We start from the raw sequence: 22,978 nt of genomic DNA on the forward strand, positions 1-22,978 counted from the left end.
CCCGTGTTCTTGACCATCTTAGCTGCCCACCCCGTGTTCTTGACCATCTTAGCTGCCCACCCCGTGTTCTTGACCATCTTAGCTGCCCACCCGTGTTCTTGACCATCTTAGCTGCCCGCCCCGTGTTCTTGACCATCTTAGCTGCCCACCCGTGTTCTTGAACATCTTCGCTGCCCACCCGTGTTCTTGACCATCTCAGCTGCCCACCCCGTGTTCTTGAAGTTAGTGTCAGTGGTCAGCTGCTCCCGAACCGTCCCATGAGATGAAAACGAACTGGAAACCAAAAGCTGTAAGAATTGGGTCCTCTTTGTTGTCTGCATGGAGACAAAGTCTGCTCACCGTGTAGCTGCCTTTTTTAATGTATGTGTCATAAATGGATGAGCTTTTCCAAAGGGTTGCTTCAAGTGACCAAATACAATTAGTGTATGTTAGCTCTGCCTTTCTCTTTAGCAGGAGTGGACTGTGAACACCGAGATGCTTAGTGAAGCCTGAGAGGCTCTGCCAGCCGAGGAGGGCTCGCAGACTTTGCCCCTCCTGGAAGAGAGGCGGCAAGGACACAGATCGCCCGGGGTCAGAGTTGGGTGGAGTGTGGCACCAGCCCATGTGCCTTGTTCTGCCTGTCTAATGCCACACTTCCTTGGCAGAGACTTGGAGGCAAGTTTGTGGACTTGTTTGAAATGACTGTGCTTAGTTTTTGTTGGAGTCTAAAAGGCCATTTGGCCTCTTCGTAGTTAGTTGGATTTTTTTGTTTGTTTGTTTAATTTCCTATTTTCCATGCTCTAGAGTATTTGTGCCCCGCTCTTCTTGGTCTATCCTTGGCCATTAGGGTGGATGTGTCAGGCAGATGCCAACCCTTTGCTGGGTGTGGCGGGAAGAGGGTGGCTATAGAAGACTTTACTGTGGCATAGAGCACACAGAAGCCTGTCCTTTTCTTTGCCAGGGATAACTTACACGCTCTGTTCAACAGGGTTGGCGATGTCACTTACGTGTCAGCAGGAAAAACAGGAAAAAAAAAAAGTGAGTGGTATTGAGAATCCAGAAGACAGCATTCCAAGGAAGTGGCTGCCTGGAAGGCCATTTGGCAATGGAGAACTTGTCCTGTAGAGAGGGACGAACAACAGAGTGTGGCAGGAAGACAGTGGGAGAAACTTGCTGGTGACCTTTCTCGCCATTTCTTGCAACTGGCCCTTCCCGTCAGCTGGGCTGATTCCTCCTGCCAAGTGGGTCCTTGGACAGAGGCAAACTAAAAAGTGGGCAGTGGGGCTGTTGGCGTGGGCTGTGCTGTGGGCTAACTGGGGCCAAAGAGAAATTGCCAGCAACAGGAAGTTGCCTGATGAGTCCTCAGCTGGCTGTGCCTTTGCCAGGGAGGCTTTTAGAACTCAGACATGGGGGTGTTCAGTTGTTGAATGAGACCTTGGCTGGGGCTCTGAGTCTGCATTCAGCTGTGGCAGAGGGCCTGTGTTTTCTCTGTTAAACATGGAATACACGTATGTCTAGGAGCAGAGTATCATGCAAGGCAGGGGAACTTGAACCTGGCGAGACTGGTCTGGTGCCCTGGCAGGCTGCACAGTAAGAACCCCAGGAGCCCTGGGTCAGCCTGGTCCCACCAGTGCTTGTGTCTCCTGATCTGGAAAGTAAGGACGATGGCACCTGGCACATGGTGAGGTTGGAAGGATGCAGGGAGGTCGCTGATTGCCCTTCATCCTCTTTCCTTTCTGTCCTTGGATCACTGTGGTACTTTCGTCAGCACAGCTGCCTTCCCAGCCTCTTTTTTTTTTTTTTTTTTTTTGAGAGAAGAGTTTAATGAAAAAATAGGGATTTGCATTACAAACTAGGGACCAAAAGAAGACATCGTTTTAACCTTGAAGTTACAGATAATAAGCCCATCTTACCTCTTTTTAAAATTATTATTATACTTTAAGTTCTGGGGTACATGTGCAGAACATGCAGGTTTGTTACGTAGGTATACACGTGCCATGGTGGTTTCCTGCACCCATCAACCCATCACCTACATTAGGTATTTCTCCTAATGCTAACCCTCCGCTAGCCCCCCACCCCTCGACAGGCCCCAGTGTGTGATGTTCCCCTCCCTGTGTCCATGTGTTCTCATTGTTCAACTCCTACTTATGAGTGAGAACATGTGGTGTTTGGTTCTTTCCCCTCCTGTTGTCTGTGCCACAGTACTTTCCTACCTGCCTTCCTCTGTCCCTGCTTTCTTCTTCTCCAGACTTTTCTCTTTCATCTTTTTTTGGAAAAAAAAACACACACACACAAGTTATTGTTAAGAGTCATCTTCAGAATCACAAAATCAAGAAATAAAAAAGAGAGGTTGTAGAGAGCAGCGCTGTGAGAGCTGCAGTGTGAATCACTGTGCTGGGGTGGGCTGGAAGATCAAGGCCTGTCAGGTAGAATGCTCTGAAATTAACTTGAAGAGATAATTACCCTCCCTTTCCTCATCCTGCTGGGACAGTGATGCACAGGAAAGTGACTTGGAGACTACTCAGAGCTGAGGCCACACAAAGATTTGGCCTTGACTGAGCAGAGATGCTGATCTTCACCTAATGATTGATTTGCCATGTTTATTTCTGATATAGGCTTCTCCTTACTTTTTCTCTCCATTGAAACAGCAGGTGTCATGGTTTTGCTCTCATCCTAGCTGAGATGACACTTGAAGTGGGATATGTTTCACCTCTTCAAGGCAAACAAAAAGCCAAGTTCAAGGAGTCATCAGCCAGCTCCCTGCAACTTGGGTGGTAGCAAGGGACCTCCTGCCAGAGCTGCTTGAGATCTCCCCTTTAATTTTGCCCACCTGGATGAGAGTGAAGATGGGGTTGAACGGCAAGTGTTTTCTCATGTCCGTCCTCTTTCTTCCATCTTCCATCTTCCATCTTCCATCTCCATGCCCCTCAGCCCTCTATTTCTAGATCTTTATTTCCTTTCTGGGCTTCTGGATTAGAGATGGAGCTATGGAGACCTTGATATCATTTTGCTTTCTGTGGGAGAAGAAAGCAGGAAGTTTGATTTATCAAGTCAAACTAACCTCAGTGTAAATACCTTTTGCAGGTTCTTGCCTTTCCTTTCCTTTCCTTTTCCTTTTCCTTTTTCCTTTTTCCTTTCCTTTCTCCTTTCCTTTCCTTTCCTTTCCTTTCCTTTCTCCTTTCCTCTCCTCTCCTCTCCTCTCCTCTCCTCTCCTCTCCTCTCCTCTCCTTTCCTTCTATTTATTTGAGAGGGAGTCTCGCTTTGTCACCCAGGCTGCAGTGCAGTGGCGCAGTCTTGGTTCACTGTAGCCTCTGCCTCCTGGGTTCAAGCAATTCTTATTCCTCAGCCTCCTCAGTACCTGGGACCACAGGTGCATGCCACCATGCCCAGCTAATTTTTATATTTTTAGGAGAGACAGAGTTTCACTATGTTAGCCAGGCTGGTCTCAAACTCCTGACCTCAAGTGATCCACACTCTTTGGCCTCCCAAAGTGTTGGGATTACAGGCGTGAGCCACCACACCCGGCCTGTTCTTGCCTATTCTTAGGGGAAGCCACCTCGACATGGGGTACACTTGGAGTAAGAACACATGGGTGGCTGGGCATGGTGCCTCACGCCTGTAGTACTAGCACTTTGGGAGGTTGAGGTGGGTGGATCACTTGAGGCCAGGAGCTCGAGACCAGCCTGGCCAACATGGTATAACCCCATCTCTACTAAAAATACAAAAATTAGATAAGCATGGTGGCTCATGCCTGTAATCCCAGCTACTTGGGAGGCTGAGGCACAAAAACTGCTTGAGCCCGGGAGGCAGAGGTTGCAGCGAGCCAAGATTGCACCACTACACTCCAGCATGGGCGACAGAGCAAGACTCTATTTAAAAACACACACACACACACAAAAAAACCCAAAAAAAAACACATGGGGTTTTTACCCTAAGTCTTACACTGAGGAGCCATTTCCTCATCCTTGGGTAAGTCGTCAAACTTCCCTATCTGTGAAACTGAAGGGTCCGTCTGACCAGCTGTCTTGCCCTGGTGTGTCTTCCTGTCTGTCTTTCTGCCTGAATGCCTGATCCGAAGCAGCTTTCTGCTGGATGTCCCTTTTTATCCCCATGAATATGCAGAGCTGCTTAGAAGAAGAATCTTAGCAGAACCCTATTAGAATTTGCTTTGGTCATTTATTTTCCTTCACGCATTTCATTGAAGCTAAAACCGCTAAGATTTTTGGAGGCTTCTCAGGTAATGGTATGCAAAGGTCAGGATGGTTAGACACCATATTTCCAGATGCTCTCCACTCTTTTATGCACTTAATGTTATTTAGGAACTTATTTCAAGCAGACCATTTGAGAATCTGATGGAAGCTATGGGTCCCCCGAAAAGGGCTTATGCACATATGTTAGAAATTGCAGACAATTCCAGGGAGCTCCCTAGTCTTACAATGTTTTTTCACGGCTTTCCCGTTTAGGAATTTATGAACCATCAGTTCGTGATCCTTACTTTGAGTAAACACCTGAATAGCCTAGCCTCTGTCTTGACTTAATATTACTGATATTGCAGAATCAGTTATCAAGTACCTACAATATGAAAAGCACTGTGTTTATGTAGACAAGTGGTATTTTGAACTTTGTTTTTATCTTAGTCTAATTGCTTGGGTGAGATTAGTTATTAATGCTTTATTTTTTTTAATGTGCTAAGAGATGTTGAGGAATGTTAAATAAACAACAACCCTTAGATGGCAAATAAATTATTAAGTTGAGAGCAGAATAGATTATATTGATGATGGTGGTTATACATCACCAGATTTTTTTTTACTTTTTTTTCTACTCTGCACTTCAATGGATGCAAACCCAGATTGTTGAAAACCAATTGCAACATTATGTGCTGGGGTGTTTCGGCATTTTGAAAGTTTTATTTTCTGTCATTAGTGAACAAAATGGGGTTTTTCTTGGAGTAAGAATTTTAACATTTTGATCCCAAACCAAACTTTTATGGATCTCTTTAGTAAAATAAATAGCTTTCTGATGGACTAGGAGGGCTTTTTTATATGCCAGCTTAAGGGAAGCTCAGGTAGCCGTGGCTCCTGTGTCCCCCCCGGCAAGGGTGTTGCTGGTGAATTTCACCCTTGCCCCTTTTCCTATCAGCAAATTAGCTAAGCCCTTGTTGCTGTTTGCCCTTTTTCCTTTAAAGAAGTAATAGGCACAATTACTATCTAATTTTGGCTTGCCCTGTGCGGGTGCCTGGAATCTCATCTGATATTTTAATATTTACCAAGGGGGTGGGCGTAGTGTCGCATTGTTCATTCACTCATTAAATCCCCTTCACCGAGGCCTTCTCGGATGCTCGCCGTCGTTCAAAGTTCTGAAATTGTCACCCTGATGCCTTCTGTAAATATTGTTGCGTAGAGATTGTAGTCTGGTGAAAACCTTGTACTGAATAAATGAAGATGTGTTTGAGTTTTGAGGCATTTTCTATGCCTTTGATGACTCATAGCAGATTCTCACCTTGTGATAAAGTCCCAGCTCCACAGTGATGGCTGCTTTTGCTTTTGAAAGAGTAAGTTGTGAGAAATTGTTCTGAGTCATTTTGCAATTTCCTCTGTAGACTCAGCTAAGAGTAGATGTATGTGTCACGCTCTGGAGTTGAGGAAGGAGGGGTCATGGAAAAACTCTGTCTGGGAACGCTTCATCCAGGTACACATGATGGTATTTTCACCATCTCAAACAGCAGCTTCTAACTGCTGAAGGTAAAGATGGGATCATTCGTTTTGTAAATCCATCTCCTGCTGTCTTGATAATAACATGAAGAAAAGGGCAAGAAAAACATGGATATGTCATTAGTATGGGACGAAGGAGGAGAATGGAGGTTTGTTTTAAAGGCACCCCCAATTCTCTTTCCCTCTTTCATCCTTTTGCTGGTTCTTGCCTCTTCCACACCCTGACTGTGTTTATTCAGCTTCCAGAGCATGCTGCCACCTCTGCTTTTCACCTGCCTTTGCGCTCTCTCATTCTTTGCTGCCACCTGAGTCCTCTGGTGTTTTTAGAAAACACCTGGCAGAGGAGGAGGCTCTGAGATGTGCAGTTGCTTAGAAGGTTCTGACCTGGCATCTGCACAGCCGGGGATTTCATCACCAACTGCTCAGAAACCACAATGCTGCATGCCTGGAGGAGTCCTGCCATCTTCCTACCTTGCACGCCGCTCTCAGCTGGTTTTGGGATTTTCTATTTATTTATCTATTTGTTTGTTTGTTTGAGATGGGTCTCGCTCTGTCACCCAGGCTGGAGTGCAGTGGTGCAATCTTGGCTCACTGCAACCTCTGCCTCCCAGGTTCAAGCAATTCTCCCACCTCAGCCTCCAGCATAGCTCAGATTACAGGCATGCACCACCACACCCAGCTAAATTTTGTATTTTTGGTAGAGATGGGTGTTTCCCCATGTTGTCCAGGCTGGTCTCGAACTCCTGACCTCAGTTGATACACCCTCCTCGGCCTCCCAAAGTGCTGGGATTACAGGCATGAGCCACTGCACCCAACTGGGATTTTTAAGAATTTAGTCCCTTCTTCGTTCATTCAGGCATAGATAAAGGGCACTCTGAGGGCCCTGGTTGACATGCACATCAGGACAGGCAGGCGCTCTGCCTTCCTCTCATTTGAGCACCAAGGTCTTGAATTTGGGGCTTTTACAGGTGAATTACCAAGATGGGGAAAGGTGCACGATCAAGCAGTACTCCAACGTGAGGCTTACAGATAACTTCTAAGTGTGGTGTAGGGCTTTAAAGAAAGTCTCCATTTACATTCTGTCACCCTCACTCTGTCTCTTCCATCTTTTTCTTGCCGGAGTGTCCTGGTTCTGCCGTCTTCCCTAGATCTCCAGCTCTTCTTCTCACCACCAGGGATACCTGGCTTTGGTTCCCATGTATTTATTGATTTCTATTTTTAAGAAGTTTGATCAAAACTGTCAAGCTATTTATTGAAAATGATAGTTCTTAGTTTAAATCTTAGTCCATTTCTGTTAGAACTCAGTGTACATTATAGAGTCGTAAAGTCTCAGATAAATACTTATATAAATAAAGATAGGTATTGTTCCATACAAGATTATCATTATTTTGAGAACCTGTTGATGAGGGTACCAGACGTGACTATTGCATTACTCAAATCCAGCAAAAAACATTGAACAAAAACCATAATTAAAGGGGCACGCAGGGTATCTGTGTTCGCTTTAAGGCAAGTAGCCCTTGGCAGTACCCCTGCCTAATTAAGGTTGCCAGGATATTAACATATAATTCGATGTTTTATATACTTATGACTTTCCTCCTGGAAGCTCCAATTTTTTTGAAACCAGATTCCAAGCATTATTTTAAGCCAATATTAGAAAGTGTAGGGCTTTCTAAGCATGAAGAGGATGTGATTTCAGACAAAATCCTAGCTCCTGGACCCTGTCTCCCTGCCCCCATCCCATTCCTCATAAGTGATGAAAGGCATCTTTGATCCATGAAACCGGAAGGAACAGCCATCAGTAGAGGTAAGTGTGACTGATGAGGGTGTCATAAGATACTAATGTACCAGCAAGGCTGCTCAGCCTCAGTAGCCCCTTGTCTGGCTGAGCATCTTTGTGGGCTCTGCTTTTAAGTGGAAACAAAAGATTGCAGGTGGTAGGTTGGGCGCGGTGGCTCAGGCCTGTAATCCCAGCACTTTGGGAGGCCGAGGCAGGCAGATCACTTGAGGTCAGGAGCTTGAGACCAGTCTGATCAACATGGTGAAACCCCGTCTCTACTAAAAAAAATCAGCTGGACATGGTGGTGGGTGCCTGTAATCCCAGATACTTGGGAGGCTGAGGCAGGAGAATCACTTGAATCCAGGAGGTGGAGGTTGCAGTGAGCAGAGATCATGCCACTGCACTCCAGCCTGAGCAACAAGAGTGAAACTCCATCTCGGGTGTGGGGGCCGGGGGAGGGCAGGGAAGAAAATAAGATTGCAGATGGTGAAATTTAAATGCTTAAAAAAAATCTTTAAGAATTCATAATTTGCCTGCAACAAATTCAGGTGGAGCATAGTCCCCTTCATTCCCCCAAGTCAGAGCCTGTGCCCCTGTGTATCTGTCCCCGTCAATGAAACTGTGGCTTGGTTTCTTCTGAAGAAGAATGATCCAGGGCAAGTCAAGCTGTTTGTTTTGCGCCCATGTCTCTGTTGCTTAGTTGCTGTCACCTTGAGTTAGCTCTGACTGTCCCATGGCAAAGGCCATCGCAAATAGCACATTTGTAGTATGTGCTCGGAGAGTGGGATACATAAGAAATAGGAGAGTTAACTGGAAGGATTTTCCCTCCTGCTCTACTAAGTTGGAAAGGAAAGTAGATGTTTGTCTCTTAATTTGCTGTTGCAGAAAGTGAAAAGATACTTGGACCAGAAGTGCTGGAGCTTTCCATGCACTCACAGTGGGCTTTGGAAAAATCATTCACTCCCCGGAATCCTTATTTGTTAAGAAAGTGGGATTCCATTTCCACAACTGTTTCCTGGCTGTGAGGTGAAATAAAGACGAGGCACACGGAATGGCTTTGTAAATAAACTGCGGGGGTGCTGAGCCAGGCTGCAGAGACTTAGCCCATGGAGAATACAATGTGTTTTAAATACATCACTACATTTAAACCCGTTTTCCCCACAACCATATTGAACAGATATTACCACCCCCATTTAGCATAAGAAAACTCAAATGCAGAGATGTCGACTGGCAGACCAGTGTGTCCTAGGCAGTGACTGTACCACAGATCACACCCAGCCCTGCCAGCTTCTAAAGCACTTCTTCCCATGACACCACACTGCCTAGTAAGGAGAATATGGCACTGCGTATAGAAGAAAGGGGAGAAAACTGTGTTTAAATATCAGACTAATGGCATATGGGTGTATTCACTCTTGAATTGTTTTAAAGGTAGAACGACTGTATTTGTGAACTTGCAAGGTATGATGTTAGAAATCTGGACACGACTTTTTTGTTCTTTAGCTTAATTTACAAAGTTGGTTACCCCCCGTCGACAAGAGGAATCTGTGAGGATGTAGAGACCCCAGGCTTATGTTCCAAAAGCAGGTAGACTGTGACAGCTGGAGAGACCCAGCAGAGGACGCAGCCTCGTCAGCAGTCTAGAAGCGCATCTAAGATGCCTGAGGACTGTCAGCAAGGAACTGGAATAGGTGCAACTGAATTATTTTCTGAGCATCTTAGAACTATTATCAGAGCAGAGTGCTTGGTCTGTACCTGGGAGCCAGGTGCTGCTCTATTTTTTCTTTTGTTTTCTAGATTAAGGCAGGCGGGAACCCACATGGATTACAACTAGAAAGAAAATCAATTTCTAGGGAGCCAGAGAAAGGGAGGGAGAGCTTAGTTAAGGGACAGTCTGGGCTCAGGTAGTTGGGCAGAGCTGTCCTAAGCAAAGCTGGGTGGACACAGCCTGAACTGTTAAGCCTAAGAGTGTGGGATCTCCCCCTTCCAGTGTTCCACTGAATTTTGTCCTCAGTCCTCTGTAGGATAGACTCTACCTGCCCAGGAAATTGGTGGCTAACGAAGATTTGTCAGAGCTCTAGTCTGTCAATAATTTGGTTATAGTTGCCGTTATTGACACATTTTGTCTTCAAATAAAGTGATAATCTTTTTGGCGCTTTAGTGTCCAATCATGAATATATAAAGAGAAAAAAGTCTCAATTCAATACAGTCTCAGTGTATGTAACAATAAAGACCTTTCCTGGCTGGGCATGATGGCTCATGTCTGTTATCCCAAAACGTGGGGGAGGCTGAAGCAGGAGGATCACGTGAGCCCAGGAGTTTGAGATTACAGTGAGCTATGATCACACCACTGCTTGCCAGGGCAACAGAGCAAAAACCTGTCTCTAAAAAATAAAATAAAATAAAGACCTTTCCTGCAAAAACTGCTCAAGAATGTATTATCACTTGCCAAGAATTAAGTCAGAGACATAACCCTGGAATAGAAATGTTGTGTTTGATAAAATTGGGGTAATCCTGGAAACCAGCTAGAATGAAAATGTTAAATGAAAACACCACAGAAGAGAGAGATATTGTAAATATGAAAGTTTAATTTATGTGATTATCAGAATACAAGTAGGCTATGAGAAGATTGAAGGGACAGAATGAAAAGAGAGCTGTGAACTGGGATAAATACTTCTGGACGAGAAAGTGTAGGTGAAGGGTAATATTAAAAGATAAGAAAAGTCATAGTTGAGCACATGTTTTCCCCCAAAATCAAGTTGAAAGATATTGGTTTAGAGGATTCTTTAATTAGATAAGTGTACTTGGAATGAATGTAAAATGATATAAGGTTATCACAAAGAATTTAAGTATGTCTTAATGCCCCAAATCATGACACAGGAAAAGCAAAAAGAATTATCCCTTTTATCAAAAAGCAGCACAAAATAAAGTAAAAATTGTTGAGAAATTAGGCATTGTTTTTCTGAGCCCTGGATCTGAGCTGTGTAAGCAGGCAGGTGTTTTGTTGTTGTTGTTTTGACATAGTTGAAAGGATACGATATAAAAGTTTTTATACCTTGTGTGAATTAAAGTATCATTGTAGTCTCTAGACAAATAACAACATATAAAAGTCATTGAAAAAATTTATACATACTGAAAAGTTTCAGAATGAATTTTTATAAATTATTTTGAGTTTTAATTCAAAAGAAGAATCTTTTTTGATCTGGGTTCATCTCTCTATAACAGGAGTTGGCAAACTTTTCCTGTAAAGGGCCAGATAGTCAATATTTTAGCTCATCAAAACTAGCCAACTCTGCATTATAATGTGAAAGCAGCCATAGCCAATATGGAGATGAGTGTGCATGGCAGAGTTCTAATAAAACTTTATTTACAGGAGCAGACAGCAGGAATGACTGTAGCAGAATTCTAATAAAACTTTATTTCCAGTAACAAGTGGCAGGCTGGATTTGGCCCGCAGGCTTTAGTTTGCTGACCCCTTCTCTGATGATCCACCTTGACTTACCTGTTTGTTTCAGAGTGGGGTCATTAGAGGTTTTTATACTGTAAGTGTCATATTTTTGTATCCAGAAGTCAAGAAAAAGTTCTGGTCCATGTGCCTCTTTCTTGGTGCACAGGTTCATCAGAAGCAAAGCCGTATCTTTCTTTCTGGGTGAAAAATGGGTTAGAGAAGATGCAGTTCCTGGCACAGGAGGCATACATTAGACAGATTAGCCTGAAGGGTAACATTGACACTCCCAGAATTTTATGTGAAAGAAGTGGCTGGTTGTGTAGAAATGCTGCCCCGGCCCTTGAAACTTCCTTGGCAGAGAGAACATCTTATTCATTCCTGAATTCCGACCAAACTCCTGTTAAATAAGGAAACCGAGCAGAAGGCAGGCAGCGAGGACACACAAGCCCGACGCTCCTCCTGTTCCCACTGCTCTGCCACCAGCTGCTCAGTTGCTTCCTCCTGGGGAGCAGGGGCCCTGCCTGTGACTCTGGTCTGGGAAGCCCCACAGCAGTGACCATGGCGCTTCCTGTCTCCAGCATGCAGCTCTGACCTGCCTTCCTGGGGCATGCCCTCCAGGCACCAAGGATTTGCCACTTGGGACACGCACATGCCCTCTGCCTTCTCAGGGAAGTAAGTCCACATTTCCTCCAGACAGCGGTGGCCACCCACCTCCTCCCTCTCTGAACATGACTGGAGCTGCTCATTCCAGCCCTGGCCTTCTGCACGCCTCCCCTCTGTGTTACTCCTCCCATAGCCCTCTCCACTTTACTGAGATACTGAGTTTTGTTGTCACTGTGCCTGTCGTCTCTTTCTGCCTTTTATCCCCACACCCAGAACAGAGCCTGGCAGACAGGAGGTGTCCAGTAAGAAACTGCTGATGGATGAATTTGACGGTTCTTGTCCTTCCTTTGAGGCACTCAGAAAATTTATTCTTGCATACTTGTAAAAATAGAAGAACTTGAGACATTGAATGCCCTGTGCAAATTATAACTTTCATTGAGCCCTGGCCTTTCTGGAATCCTTGTACTATGCTAAGTATTTTTACATATTTTATCTCACCGAATGCTCTCGACCGCCTTTTAAATGTGATCCCTGCTTTTACAGGCAAGTAAACTGAGTCAGGGAGCAGTTAGCCATGATCACACCACTGGTCATTGCCATGGCCAAGGTTTTAACTCCAGAACCTGTGTGCCTAAGTCTCCTGTCTTGAAAAAAGTAATTGTTGAAGGAAAGCTTAATCCCAAGCATACTCTAAGGCCCTTGGTGTGAGTTTTACGCTTGCAGTTGGATCATGAAAGGGGGCAGAGCCCAAGTGTATTAGTTCATTTTCATACCACTATGAAGAAATACCTGAGACCGGGTAATTTATAAAGAAAAAGAAGTTTAATGAACTCACAGTTCCACATGGCTAGGGAGGCCTCACAATCATGGGAGAAGGTGAAGGAGGAGCAAAGTCACATCTTACATGGCAACAGGCAAGAGAGCGTGTGCAGGGGAATTGCCCTTTATAAAACCATCGGATCTTGTGAGACTAATTCACTATTACCAGTACAGCATGGGAGAAATCTACCACCGTGATTCAATTACCTCCCACCAGGTCCCTCCCACGACACATGGGATTATTACAATTCAAGGTGAGATTTGGGTGGGGACACATAACCAAACCATATCACCAGGTGACACCTGTAGCACTGAGAGTGCAAATCCACCACATAGCCCATCATGCTGTCACCTGTAAGCTATGTGTCCAGTAGGTGGCAGGGGCTGCTGAACTCACCTCCAGGTAGGTCTCCTCCACCCATCCCTGCCCTCCCCTGAGCTCGTCTCCTTCATAGAAAGTTCACCACCTCATGCCCCTCTTGTCTTTGCGGTGTCCATAGTTCCTAACTCGCACCTGCCAGACCCGGCCTGTCTCTCCTGCCTTGGGCCACAGTTACACTAGCCTTCAGTTCCTGACACACTCTGTGCTTCCCCCAGCCCCAAGCTGTACATAGTTTAGCTGACTTTAACCCTGACTCCAGTGTTAGCTGTTCCTGTCCTTGCTCCAAGCAGAGTAGCTCTCTGTTTTGTTTCCGTAGGATCCCACACTTCAGGCACTGGTCACCTGTGAATGACTTGCTCAAAGCTTGTCTTCCCAGCCAGACTCAAGGAGCGATGGTGCCATTCTTGTTCATTAGTGTCTTTATGGAAGCAGAATGTCTTATCAGGCCTTTTCTGCCTCAAATATTTTTTTTTTTTAAGTGGTAGGAAAAGATTCCATTAAAAGTTGTAAAAATTCAACTGCTATAAGAGATAGCTCAGATAAGCCAAAAGATTAAAATAACTTGAAAGGCAGTGTTAACCACTACATTTATTATACATGTAGTTCAATTTTATAAAAATTATGCCTACATATTTATATATAGTAAATATACATAAAAATTAAAGTGGCAGACCTACCTTTTTTTTTTTTTTGAGATAGAGTCTCACTCTGTCACCTAGGCTGGAGTACAGTGGCACGATCTTGGCTCCCTGCAGCCTCTGTCTCCCGGGTTCAAGCAATCCTCCCAACTCAGCCTCCTTAGTAGCTGGGATTATAGGCGTGTGCCACCAAGCCTGGCTTTTTTTTTTTTTTTTTCTGTATTTTTAGTAGAGATGGGGTTTCACCATGTTGGCCAAGCTGGTCTCAAACTCCTGACATCAAGTGATCTGCCCACCTTGGCCTCCCAGAGTGCTGGGATTATAGACGTGAGCCACGGCACCCGGCCCTACTTTCTTCCCTTACCAGTAAATCACGTCCTTCTCTTCTGGTCAGCAGATGTTGGTCTCTGGCATCACTGGCAGCTGCTGCATATAGCTCCTATTCATACCGCAATTTCTTTAGGTGACTGTTTACTTTCAGTTTATGTTCTCATTCTGCCCAGGAAATAGAACCTTTGGAAATGGAACCGTCTAGTCTAGAAGACAAATAATATGGGGTTCTTTGGAGCAGCATTTCTTCATCCTTTTTGTACCATTTTGATAAATGTAAAACTTTCATGCCATTTCCCTGGACTTTTCAGTGTATCACTATCAAATGAATGGTTTGTCCCTCAACTGTAAAGGTCACTAGGATCTTGAACCTGTTTTTTTAACTCCCACCATACCTGCCAAGGGACTGCCATGCTGCCCTTTTCCTCCTCGGCTCCACTAAGCATGCCAGTCCAGGAGAAACTGGATGTGGTGTTGCCCTCTATCGGCCTGTGGGCCCTGCCAGCTTCCCCCCACGCACTTAACAGAGTTCAGCCCTAGAATACTGACCTGGCTGTAATGGGGTGGCCCAGGGTAGCTGCAGCTGGATGTGCAGGCCGGGGCCCCTTGTTCCCATGTGCAGTCCAGGTGTGCAGGATCCACCTCAACTCAAGAGCATCGTCTGTGTTGGGCACAGTGGCTCGTGCCTGTAATCCCAGCACTTTGGGAGGACGTGGCATGTGGATCACCTGGGATCAGGAGTTTGAGATCAGCCTGACTAACATGATGAAACTGAAATCCTGTCTCTACTGAAAATACAAAAATTAGCCAGACTTGGTGGCATGCACCTGTAATCCCAGCTACATGGGAGGTTGAGGCAGGAGAATGGCGTGAACCCAGGAGGCAGAGGTTGCACTGAGCCAAGATCGCACCACCGCACTCCAGCTTGGGCAACAGAGTGAAACTCCGTCTCCAAAAAAAAAAAAAAAAAAAAACAACTGGGGAAGTCATTCAGCCCTCTGTGGTCCTTCTAGATTCTATCCCTGCCAATGACATTTGAGGATAATATTAGATCTCTCTGTAAGTTAGACAGTGACTTTCACGAAGTTCAGAATGAGTTGAGAAAAGTCCTTTGTGCAATTTCAGTCTTTTTTTTTTTTTTTTCTCTTTTCCTAAAGGGAACTTTTCTGACTTAATGAATTTGCTCCAGTGTGACAGCTGACAGTGCCGTTGCGCTCTGAGATTATTTCGTAGTGCAGCCTCCTCATGCCTTCTAGACAATGAACTGGGAATATTGTAAGTGCTCAGTGTATGAGAACACAAACCATATAAATCACACACCTTTCCTTAAGGATAATTGACTGTTTGTCTCAGGCCTAAATGTATTTTGTATTTTTTCTAGCTTTCTATTTAGGTGCAGGAGAAGCAGCAGAACCCTAGTTCTTCTGACTGATGTCCTGGGGAAACTCTGAGGACATTAGACTTGGATTCAGTCCAGGCTGATGGCTCAGCACAGAGTGGGTCAGGATTCAGTCCAGGCCTATGGCTCAACACAGAGTGGGTCAGCATGTGGAGGGAGAGGAGGCCGTGAGGGGCAGCCAGAGATCTGCCAAAAGATCATACTGCAAAGTGACGGGACCAGCTCACCAAACAGCGTGGCAGCCTCTTTCCTTGTAGCTTTCTGTGTTGGTTATGTCTGTTTCAGATTCCCCCCCAAGTTAACATGCTTTTCCTCTAAACCAGGAGTTGAAATATAGTACACACTGCAAATGCTGTCCTTCATCCTTGTTTCTGTATGCAACATTACCCCAAATTAGGCAGCACTTTTAAACCTTTTTTCTTAGACCGAAAGTGTTTTCTGAGCTCAAGCAATATAAACGAGTGCCATTGACAAGAGTTTGCAGTACCCAGAATCCCTAAATGAGGCCACAGCTGCACCCTGAGCCAGGAAAGGCGGGCACCCATAGCTTAGCTTCTGATGCAGTGGACTTCTGCCACGTATTTCATGCAGTAGCTACGAAATTTCAGGCATCGTCTTGAAATAGTTCTGGGTAATGTGATGTACCTATCCCATAGTAGCTTTTTTTAGATTCCAAAACTCACAGGAAAGTTGAAAGGCCTCAGGCTGTGATGTCTCTAAGTAAGACAAAAGAGAATATCAAAGTTGTTGTGATCAAGGGAACAGATTTTACAAACTCTCATCAAGAGGAGGCCGTCCTGGCATTTTTCTAATGAAAAGTATTGCGCTGAGCCCAGATTAGAAGGTTCATCTGAGTGACTCAGAGCTTGGCTTGACAAAGACTCTGTCCCTGCATCCCTTCAAAGAGGGTCTAGGCGAGCTGCTTGATCATCCTAAGCAGTTTTCTTGCCACTCCTAAGAAATGGGTTTATGGGCTCCTTGAAAATAGACAAGAAGATGTCCTTACCCATAACATTAAAACAAAAATAACTGCTTAGATGTCTGCCTGAATTCAGAGCTCTTGAATGGGCCGCTCCTCGTCTATAAATAAGATAAAGTCATTTTCAAGCAGGGATCAACCATTAACCTTAGTATAACCTTAAAAACCTGAAATAAAGGCCTGGTGTGGTGGCTCACGCCTATAATCCCAGCAGTTTGGTGGGAGGATCGCTTAAGCTCAGGAGTTTGAGGCCAGCCTGGGCAACATAGTGAGACACCCCTTCTCTACTAGAAATCAGAAGAATTAGCTGGGTGTGGTGGCATGCACCTGGAGTTCCAGCTACTTGGGAGGCTGAGGCGGGAGGGTCGCTTAATTTCAGGAGTTTGAAGCTGCAGTGAGCTATGATTATACCACTGCACTCCAGCCTGGGTGGCACAGTGAGACCCTGTCTCAAAAAAACAAAACAAAAACAATTTGAGAGAAACTTTTTTTTGGGGGGTGGGGTGGGGTTCAATATCATTGCTTTTCCAGATGGCATAGTTTTTGGAACAAAATGTTTTCATTTAATCTTTTTATGACTTCATAAAGAAAATATTGGTTTCATGCTCTTTTATGAAAGCTGAGGCCCGTGATGAACCCAAGTTTGTAGCATTGATTCCTTTGAACTGGAAAACACCAATCTGAGGCCCCCACTTCAAGTGCCCGTGTTTTTTATTCTGCATATGCACATGCCGTTAGGCAACTGAATCCTCACACACTCCTACCCCCAACTTGTGATCATCTGTCTTTTGCTTTTATTTATTTACTTTTAGAGACAGGGCCTCGCTCTGTCACTCAGTGGTGTCCTCATAACTCACTGTAACCTTGAACTCCTGCCTCAGCATCCTGAGTGGCTGGGACCACAGGCATGTGCCACCACAGCCGGCTAATCTTTTATCTTTTGTAAAGATGGGTTTCCCTATGTGTTGTCCAGGATGGTCTTGACCTGGGCTCAAGCGATCCTCCTGCCTTAGCCTTCTGAGTAGCTGGGACCATAGGTGTGTGCCACCATGGCCAGCTAATTTTTTAAATCTTTTGTAGCGATGGGTTTCCCTTATGTTTTTCAGGCTGGTCTTGAACTCCTGTCCTCAAGTGAGCCACCTGCCTTATTCTCCTAAAGTGTTGGGATTACAGGCATGAGCCACTGTGCCAGGCCAGTCTTTTGCTTTTAAAGCAGCATTCCTGGGGTGGGGGTGGAATAGGCTCAACAGATGTCCCAATTGTCTGCATATGAGCTGTGTTTGCCTCTCTAAGCACAGGTGGTCTCCAGAGGCAGGTGGCTGCATCCCTAGAACACCTGGGGCCAGGAGAGCCCTGACCACATGGGAGGCAGAGGCAGAGGCAGCAGGAGGAGTGAGGAACTAGATTGCTTTGCCTGTGCTCTGCTAAATACCTGGGAGTGGCAGTGGCTGTGTGGACAGCTAGAGAGGGGAACAGAGCTAGAGATGGAGCAGAGCTAAAGAGGGGACTGGACCTAGAGAGAAGAGCAGAGCTAGAAAGGGGAATGGGCCCCCTGTGCCATTTAAGGTCTGGCTGAAGCCTCCTCGCCTGTCAGCTGGAAAGCCCTGCAGAGTCATGGTAAAACTGCAGTGCTGGCATGTTCTATGAGAAACCTCCTGCCTGTGCCTGGTGCACAGCAACTGCTCAGCAAACACAAGTTTCCTTTTCTTCTTGACCCAAGAGGCAATTTTAGCGGTAACCTGATGGAATAGGCATTCTTGCTGCCTCTTCATCAGGAAGGACACTGAAGACTTAGAATCGAGACTTGCCCAGGAATGCATGGAAGGCTAGGGCCTGAGCCTGGACTGCAGCCTGGGCCTTCTGAGTCTCATCTGTGCTTTTCAGGCCTGTCACCACATATGCATGTGAAGACATCTCAGCCCAGATAATCACTATTCCTATAAAGTGCTGATCAGGTCCACCCAGAATGTCCCTCTAATGTTCATAAACATCACGAACGATGGATGAAATGTAACCACCCCAGCGACTCCTTCAGACACAATCTGAAAAGTCACGTTTATAGTTACTCTTCTCCTTCTGGGGGCCCTGCCTCCTTTTGGTTCCAAGTAATCCTCACCAACTCCTTTAGACAACAGCTAAAATGTTAAATGTGTGAAAGGTGGCTTTCTAGCACTTGAGCACTTAATTGTGGTACTTTAAGAAGTAGACTTGCTATGAAAAATCTCAGCTAACATTCACTTTTTGGAAGTTAATCTTACCAGAAAAGTTCATAAAATGAGTTCTGGTTTTCTAAAATGGCAAGATACTTTATTTATAAGATCTCGTTACTTTAACACTGCATTGTTAGGTGTGATTTTTGACATCCCAGTAAAGCAAAGCCATAATCTCACCAGATGCCATTTAACTTATGATGCGTTTTATCAGATCTTATTTTATACAGTATATTCAAGCTTAATATAGATTCTATAGCCCTGGGAACTGTTAGTTTCCAGGACTGCAGAATTATATTGTCTGAGCTGGTGGTGCAAATCCCAGTATAGAGATTTCAAATCAGTGAGTCTTGGAGTCTGATTATCATCATCATGAACATTTTAGCTCAGTTCATAGGAGGCCACACCCAGGACACCAGAGTCATGGCTGTGATTCCATCTATTTCCTCTAGCCTGTGAGCTCAGTCCACATACCTCAGTGGGGACGCTGGGACAGGAGATCCCACTGGAGCCAGCACCACTCCCAGAAATGCAAGCAGAATGTGAGCTGTATGAAGAGCAGACCAGCAGTTCTCATGCATGCCACACATTAGCAACACTTGGGGGAGTTTGTAAAGAAACACCCATGAAGCTGGGCGCAGTGGCTTACTCCTGTAATCCCAGCACTTTGTAGGCTGAGGTGGGCGGATCACCTGAGGTCAGGAGATTATTAAGACAAGCCTGGCCAACAGGGCAAAACCCCATCTCTATTAAAAATACCAAAATTAGCCAGGCATGGTGGTGGGCACCTGGAATCCCAGCTACTTGGGAGGCTGAGGCAGGAGAATTGCTTGCACCCAGGAGGCGGAGGTTGCAGTGAGCTGAGATTGTGCCACTGCACTCCAGCCTGGGCATCAGAGCAAGACTCTGTCTCAAAAAAAAAAAATAAATAAAAGAGCAAGTAGCATCTTATGTGGATGGCAGCAGGCAAAGAGAGAGCTTGTGCAGAGAAACTCCTGTCTTTAAAATCATCAGATCTTGTGAGACCTATTCACTATTACAAGAACAGCATGGGAAAGATCCACCCCGTGATTCAATCATCTCCCACTGGGCCCCTCCCACAATACATGAGAATTATGGGAGCTACAAGATGAGATTTGAGTGGGGACACAGAGCCAAACCATATCATTCTGCCCTGGCCCCTCCCAAATCTCATATCTTCACATTTGAAAACCAATCATGCCTTCCTAACAGTCCCCCAAAGTCTCAACTCATTTCAGCATTAACCCAAAAGTCTAGAGTCTAATATCTCATCCCAGAGAAGGCAAGTCCCTTCCACCTATAAGCCTGTAAAATCGAAAGCAAGTTAGTTACTTTTTAGATACAATGGGGGTACAGGCATTGGGTAAATACAGCCATTCCAAATGGGAGAAATTGGCCCAAACAAAGGGGCTACAGGCCCCATGCAATTCCGAAATCCAGTGGGACAGTGAAATCTTAAAGCTCCAAAATGATCTCCTTTGACTCCATGTCTCACATCCAGGTCACACAGATGCAAGAGATGGGTTCCCATGGTCTTGGGTAGCTCTGTCCCTGGGGCTTTACAGGATACAGACTCCTACCTGGCTGCTTTCACAGGCTGGTGTTGAGTGTCTACAGCTTTGCCAGGCACAGGGTACAAGATGTCAGTGGATCTGGGCTCTGGAGAATGGTGGCCCTCTTGTCACAGCTCCACTAGGCAGTGCCCCAGTAGGGACTTTGTGTGGGGCTCCAACCCCACATTTCCTTTCTGCACTGCCCTAGTGGAGGTTCTCCATGAGAGCCCTGCCCCTGCTGCAAACTTCTGCCTGGACATCCAGGCATTTCCATACATTCTGTGAAATCTAGGTGGAGGTTCTGAAACCCTGATTCTTGACTTATGTGCACTGGCAGGCTCAATACCACATGGAAGCTGTCAAGGCTTGAGACTTGCACTCTCTGAAGCCACAGCCCAAGCTCTATGTTTGCTCCTTTCAGCTATGGTTGGAGTGGCTGGGACTTAGGGCACCAAGTCCCTAGGCTGCACATAGCATGGGGACCCTGGGCTTGGCTCAGGAAACCACTTTTTCCTCCTAGGCCTCCAGGCCTGTGATGGGTAGGGCTGTCAAGACCTCTGACATGCCCTGGAGACATTTTTTGTGATTGTCTTGGGGATTAACATTCAGTTCCTCTTTACTTATGCAAATTTCTGCAGCCAGCTTAGATTTCTCCTCAGAAAATGGAATTTTCTTTTCTATTGCATTGTTAGGCTACAAATTTTCCAAAGTTTTATGCTCTGCCTCTTCCATAAGGCTGAATGCCTTTACCAGCACTCAAGTCACATCTTGAATTCTTTGCTGCTTAGAAATTTCTTCTGCCAAATACCTTAAATCATCTCTCAAGTTCAAAGTTCCACAGATCTCTGGGGCAGGGGCAAAATGCTGCCAATCTGTTGGCTAAAACATAACAAGAGTCACCTTTGCTCCAGTTCCCAACAAGTTCCTCATCTCCATCTGAGACCACTCAGCCTGGACCTTATAATTCATATCACTACCAGCATTTTTGTCAAAGCCATTCCACAAGTCTCTAGGAAGTTCCAAACTTTTCCACATTTTCCTGTCTTCTTCTGAGCCCTCCAAACTGTTCCAGCCTCTGCCTGTTACCCAGCTCTGAAGTTGCCTCCACATTTTCAGTTATCTTTTCAGTAGTGCCCCACTCAAAAGAGAAGCGATTCTATTGAAGGAGCTCAGCCATCTGGGAGTTCCCACAGCAGACATCTGTTAGGGTCTCACCCTTACCTGCCCCTTGAGGTAGGCCTGGAACGTTACTGGGCTCCTTTTCCCACTGCACCTTTGGCACATTCTCTGGTTCTCCCCTGGAGCATGCTCCCTCCAGGACATGTTACAACCCTTTCACCGAAACCTTCCTGGACAACGGATTCCAAAATGCTGCCTCTATTCATTTAATGTGCATTATAACTCTTCATTTGTTCCACACAAGTCTGTGTTGATTCCAGACTGCCTTAGGCTATGCTTTGGGGTTTCCATCCTTGATGAGTCTTACCTCTTTGTGTAGGAACTTTCTTTTACTTTTTTGGAGGCAGAGCAGGCCCTCAATTGATGCCCACTGAATTGAACTGAAAGACCAGCCAGAGATCAATGTTGAGTTTTAATGTGGATTGTATATTAACATCATATGACAACTGTGTTGGCGGGGGTTGGAGCACAGAACAGAGAGGGCAGTTGAGAGTGGCCTGTTTTATCTTTGGGGTGCTTCAGTTTGTCAGGAGACAGATTGTATAAAAAGCATGCATCAGGCTACCAAGGTGACCAACATGCTTGTGTAAGCTGTGTTCTGCAATATCCAAGCAAAGAAAATGAATTACGTAAATATTAAGAGATGCTTCTGAGAAGTTCAGCTTCTTACCCAAGACAGAGATGGATAGAGGTCAGGCATGAAGGCATTTAAGCTGAGAAAAGGAGAGTTTTTTAGTTGACAGTCAAAAAGTTGCTGACTCTTGATGGATGCCAGTCATTTGTTTGGGACTCAGCTGCGTTGTTTAGTAAGAATTTCAGTGCAGCAGAGGTGGGCTGAGTACTTCCTGTGCCGACCAGTGAGCTGGCTGCTGGTGGAGATGTGAAAGGAAGAAGCCACCCTGCCCTCACCAGGCTTCCAGACGGGGAGGTGGTGAGGTGGGGTGGAGATGTGTGGGTGGAATGGAAAGAATGAGAAGTAAAAGGACACTTTGTAATCTGACCCTGCTCCGGCAACTGTGGAAGCATTTCAGGGTAGATACCTGTGAGGCTTTCCAGCCAAAGGCAGGTGGATACAGACAGGCTGTCCTTGAGAAGGCAGCAGCACATGGTGCTTCTGTCTGAATAGGAGCTTACATCAAAGGCCAGCGGTCCCCCCAGATGGTCATGTTCCTTTTTGTCTCTTCATCTATGTGATTCCTTTCCCATGACTGGGAGTGAGTATTTCCTCTGAGCCCACATTCCCTAGGTCTGGTCCTGGCTCCCTGCTAAGACCAGCTTAGCTCCCTTCTCACGGAGGTTATCCCTGGGGCTGGTTGAACCCTGGCCACTCATCCTCACCAGGCCTTCTGTGTCCTCTACTCCCTGCCTGTGCACTCTGCAGGGCTCTGCACCCCTTCAGGGCGAGGGTGTTACCATCTTCATCTGCTTCTGCTCCATTACTAGCGTGTGCACCAGCTCAAGACTTTTTCACTCATAATTCTACTTGCCACAAAACTGTGGAGCTGAGCAGTTAGACTGGAGGGCAGAACTCCAGGCCCACTGTGGCCAGGTCATCCTGAAATTGCTCCTGGGCTGCATCTTTCCTGAGTCTCTCCGGGCTGTTCTGTGTGGGAGATGGAAAACTGGATTAGGCTAACCATTGAGGGGACCGGGTGGGCCTGTTGAGGCCATCTGCTCTTGTTGCTCCCTAGAAAGCCATAACTTCTTGATTTCAGAGCTACCTCACCTTGACTGCAGAGGGTCAGCCCTAGGCAATGACTCTGTAATTTCAGGTCCAAAGACACACCTAACAGCTGATGTGACAATGGAGAGCCTTGTGTGTAAACACCGAACATGAGTGTGGGTGCACATCTTCCTCTCTCAGATCTGAAATGATAGCCAGAGGGGTCTGAGGTGAATGAAACCCTTTGCCCTACACCGAGGCCCCTCTGGGATTCCTGCCAAGCACAGACA

At 45.7% G+C, this 22,978-nt stretch overlaps 1 protein-coding gene across 1 annotated transcript in view; it reads left to right on the plus strand.

Moving 5' to 3' along the window:
• The window catches only part of TIAM2 (TIAM Rac1 associated GEF 2), a 541,563-nt gene that overhangs the window by 501,351 nt on the left and 17,234 nt on the right, over window positions 1-22,978 (plus strand). The window lies entirely within an intron of this gene.

The sequence above is a fragment of the Piliocolobus tephrosceles genome, chromosome 5, assembly GCF_002776525.5.
Source record: "Piliocolobus tephrosceles isolate RC106 chromosome 5, ASM277652v3, whole genome shotgun sequence".
NCBI classification, from domain to species: Eukaryota; Metazoa; Chordata; class Mammalia; order Primates; family Cercopithecidae; genus Piliocolobus; species Piliocolobus tephrosceles.